This window comes from Vigna radiata, chromosome 1 (assembly GCF_000741045.1).
Source record: "Vigna radiata var. radiata cultivar VC1973A chromosome 1, Vradiata_ver6, whole genome shotgun sequence".
Classification (NCBI taxonomy): domain Eukaryota; kingdom Viridiplantae; phylum Streptophyta; class Magnoliopsida; order Fabales; family Fabaceae; genus Vigna; species Vigna radiata.
The window spans coordinates 326160-331283 of NC_028351.1; positions in this window are offsets into that span (position 1 = coordinate 326160).

The window sequence follows — 5124 nt, forward strand, 5'->3', positions numbered from 1 at the left end:
GGGTAAAACAAATTTCAGAATAAGACATCTTATTTAAAATTTATTTTTAAAAGTTTTTTTATGCAAAATTTATTGAATTATCACATTAATTTCATCTTATTTTTACATTCTTCAATTTCAACTCGTGTTCATGATCATTTATTAAAAGGTTAAATTCTAATATAGTTAATAGTTCGGAAATTCAATCTCAATTAAAATTTTAGTTTATCATCAAAATATATAAAAATAAACTCTCAAAACTCATAAATTGAAAAAGTACCAAACAACAAATCTGATAAAAAAACACATTTCTAATCTCTAAATTCTTCCTCAATTGAATTGATTTTAAATAAATAATTTTTTTCCACTTTCTCACTTACAATTATTTAAAAAACTATTTCAATATTAAATAATTACTAAAAGTAGAAAAAAAATATTAATATAGATTATCTTTTTAGTCTCGCTATTATAACTCTATCCATGAAAGTTAAAAATAATTTCCCGGTGTCTACTTAATTAATCGTCGTTAAAAAATGTTTTTTAAATGAGGTTACATCATGGTAAAAAATATGACGGACATAAATCTTCGTTGTATACCCAGTCAAAAAATTAAAATCGTAATAATAAATTGCTTTATTATTAAGCTCATTCGATCTAGACCAACTCGTGTCATCCGAAGTGACTCATTCGGTATAAAGTTCAAGTCGACTCATCTCGACCTTCAATATAAATCGACTCATCATAACCATCAGCCCAGCTAGATTTGAGATAGATTTTTCCCGACTTTTAACCTAGCAAACACATCTCGACCTTTGACACTTGTCAACCTGTCTCAACCTTCGACCCTTGCTAATTTTTTTCGAACTTCAGTTGAGCCTTCAATCTGAGTCAACTTGGTTAATCATTCCACTTAAGTCGACTAACTCAACCTTCGTAAACGAAGTGAAAGTAAAGTTAACATGAGTAGAATTTCAAATTACTTATATTTTTTTAAGTTATTTAAAATTCTTCTATTTTATTCATTTCAAATTGTTTCTAAAATTTATTAAATTTTATTTTTTTGGTAACTTTATCCAATCATGTCAGTCTAGTATGAAGAATTTTAAATATTTCAAATAAATGAATTAATTTTCAAAATTATCTTGTTCAAACACAAGTTTTATATTTTATATAAAGATTAAATATGTTTTTAGTTTTTAAACTTTGACAATAAATTGTAATTTGTCTATGTTTGAAACTTTGACATATTTTTGTCTCAAATTCTAAAAATATTTGATATAGTTTTTTTAATTCAATTATGTTAAGTTTTTTTATGTGTCATATGACTTCATGTTAGCATTTAAGTTCTTTGTACCATTTAACAAGTTCTTGATTGATTGTTAGCTAAAAATTGCGTTCAACATGTAAAAAAAATTGAATAAAATTAAATTAAAAAAGACTATATCCATTTATTTTCAAAGTTTGTCATCAAAATATATCAAAATTTTAAACATAAATCAATTTCAATTTCGTGTAAAAGGGTTAAAAATATATTAAACCCTTTATACTATATAATAATATTATTCAATGATAATTTGTATTGAATTTTAAAACTTTGCTTGTATATTTTAGATATAGTGAAACTTGATTATATCCATTATTATATATGACGACATTAGTTGTTCAAACAAATGGTATCAAAGTTTTAGTGTTTTCTTTTTTTCCCTTCAAATTAAAAAATAAATTATATTAGAAAGATATGATATTGTTAACATCTAAATAAAATATTAATTAAGGCGTAAACCTTATAAAACTTTTATATTAAATTAAAATTTTAAAAATGTTTAAAAAATAATGTGATATATGAAAAAGAATAAATTAAAGTGAGTGAAAGGCAGTGGTTGTGAATTGTAGCCCTGCAGAGCTGGTTACAGACTGGGCTTAAAGCCCAATAAAAGATCCCATGTCTGAAAAAATAAAAGTATTTCTACTTACACCTCTATACTTTCCTTTTATGCATTCTTATAAATATGATCATTTTCTCTTTATCTTTATATATATATATATATATATATATATATATATATATATATATATATATATATATATATATATATATATTTTAATTTTTCCAACCCAAAATGTTTTTAAATTTAGAAGTCAAAAATATTTTTTAGATTATACATTATAAAAATTAAAAAATAATTTTCAAGTTATACGATTAAAAATATTTTTTACATAAAATAAATTTTTAATTAAATAATTCAAGACGTACCTTTTACTTTCAAATTACATAATCTAAAAATAATATTTCTTTATTTAAAAAAAAATAACCTTATCAATTCTACAATTTATAAGTCATAATTTTTCTTGTTTAATTTTTCCCCCCAAATTGAACTAACAATGAAAGCCCCTTTTAACACAATTTAGAAGTACTTTTTCCATAAAATAAAATATTTGTAATTACCTTTTCTATAAAAAGAATGATTTATAATTACTTTTTCAATAAAAAATAATTTGTAATAACTTTTTCTGTACCTATAGTAAGATGACAATAACATTAGAAGTAACGAAGGATGAAGAAAGAAGAAGATAAACCAGAATTGATAACGGGAACATATTTACTTATAATGCGTAATATATGTTGAGAACATAAAACATTAGTTAGAAATATTGAAAGCAATGAAATGAAGTGTGAGATAAAATGGTGGTTTGATTACGTGTTGAACATGCATGCATTGCATTGTGTTGTGTTGTGAGAAAGTTGAAACCTTCCCCAAATACAACTTCGTCATCTCCAACAACACTTAAAGTTTCTGCATTATTTATGTTCTCTGGGAAACATTTCAACTTGTATACACAAAATTACTCCATCAAATAAATTATTATAACTCTTTTGCGTATGATTTTTGTAATTAGCCTTCGCCAGTTTTAGCCAAAGCTTGGTTGCCATAATTTGGCGCATAAATATACAGACAGTGACATGGGAAGAGTCGAAAGATGATAATGCGTTAATTAGTGGTTGACATTGTTTAACAGTACAAACATAAACATTATATTAAAAAGTAAAAAAATTGTAAATTTGTTCATACAATTATTGTCTCAGATTGAAGAAGCTACATGTGAAACACCTGTGTTGGGATTGAGAAAACACGTTCTAAGTGGAAATTCAGTTCATTGTTTCTGCCTCTTCCCTTAGACTGTCCCCTTCACCCCTACCAACCCATGTATCTTCATTTCTTCGTGTGCTTTTCATCAAATCAATCGAGAAAGTCCAAAATTATTTACAACTTTAAGCCTTACTCTTCCATTGAATTTTTAAAACATTTTCCTACATTGTTAAAAATAGAGTCAATCATCATATATTCAATGTATCATTCATTTTGAAACTTCAATTTTATTAAGATTTTATTTTTAAAAAGTATTTTGAAGAATAGAAAAAAAATATATTTAAGTTGTCTTATATTAGACTCTTAAATAATACAAAACTATTAAACATGATATAAACAAAAATATAAAGACATTCAGTTAATGAGATGAAGTTTATTTATGTACTATAACTTAATCATATATGCAATATTTATTATATTTTCTTACGTCAAAGATTAAACACATCTATGGAGAAAAGAATAGTTAATGACACAGTAACAATATATCTGACAAACTTGATTATAATAAGCTTTTAAATATTATAAAACTATATTTTAAAAGTGAAGTTTTGTTTTTTTTTTTATCTACATGAATGTTATATTTTAGTCGTATTTGATCTAGAGGAATCATTATGCTTTCAGATCTTCATATATAATACAAGAAACTAAACTTTAACTATCAATTTTGAGTTTCAAATTTAATAATTCAACAATTGAGTTGTTCATTAAGAAAAAACTGTATTCAAACTGAAAAATAAAATGAATAATTATTTAACCAAATAATGTTTAAAGTTGAAATAAAAGAAAAAAAGGAAAGAAAAAATAATCATAATAACACAAATTCAATTATTGATAAAACAATAGACGGATCTTTATTAATATTTTTGGAAAAACGATAATAATTGACTCAAAATTTATATATTTAATTACTATCACTAATACAATAAAATTAAATACATTATTTAGTATTTTTTTAATATATTAATTTTCAATATATTATATATAATTTAATTTTTTAATAATTAATAAGGACTTCCTAAACCCTAAACTATCTCATGTTTTAGCTACTTCTTAATCATTAAGGAGGAATAATATAATATTTTTTAACTTATTTATAAAGATTTGAATTTCACTCCTATAAATAGAAGCATGGTGAGAGTCTCACACAGCACTGCGTTTTGACTCGAGCTTAAAGAACTTTCAATCATTGTTGGGGTTGTTGTTAGGATTGCTTTTGGGTTGTTGTTGGGATTGTTGTTGAGATTGTTGTTGGCATTGTTGTTGGCGTTGTTGTTGGGCGAAGCTGGCTCCAGCGCAAGATCATCAAGTATATCCACGGCAAATTTGGCTCGTCGCCATGCTTTCCCGCCAGTTTATATCTTCCTTCATCAATCAGCTCTTTAAAGTTATCAGCATGTATATGGACTGATTGCGAGTGAACAATTTTACTTCTTTCGTGGTTATTCATTTTGAAAAAGAAGATGGAGGAGAGGAGTCAATCAGAGGAGGATTCTTGGTTTAAGGGAAGAAGTGTTGGTTTTAAAAATAGTATTATTCTAATGTACTCTTTATATATATATATATATTTGATCTGCATTTCATATTTGATCTGCAGTCACTATATGCCAGTAAAGTTGAAGTGCAGGACTATAAGCTTCATTTGTTTGGCTGTTGTTGAAGTAAGAATTTCATTTTACTTGGAATTCTTGGTAGATGGTGGACTTTGCATTCGTCAATTTTCAATTTTAATTAACTATTTTATAAGATGAACATATGTATATATACATAAACATATGTATTTCATTAGATGCACAAATGTAAGCACATATATGTATGTATATATACATATGTACATATATAAATATATGTATGTATACGTACATACATATATGTACATACAATAACATATCTATATATACGTATATAAACATATGTATGTATACCTATATATGTTTATGTACGTACATATACGCGTATATATATATATATATATATATATATATATATATATATATAT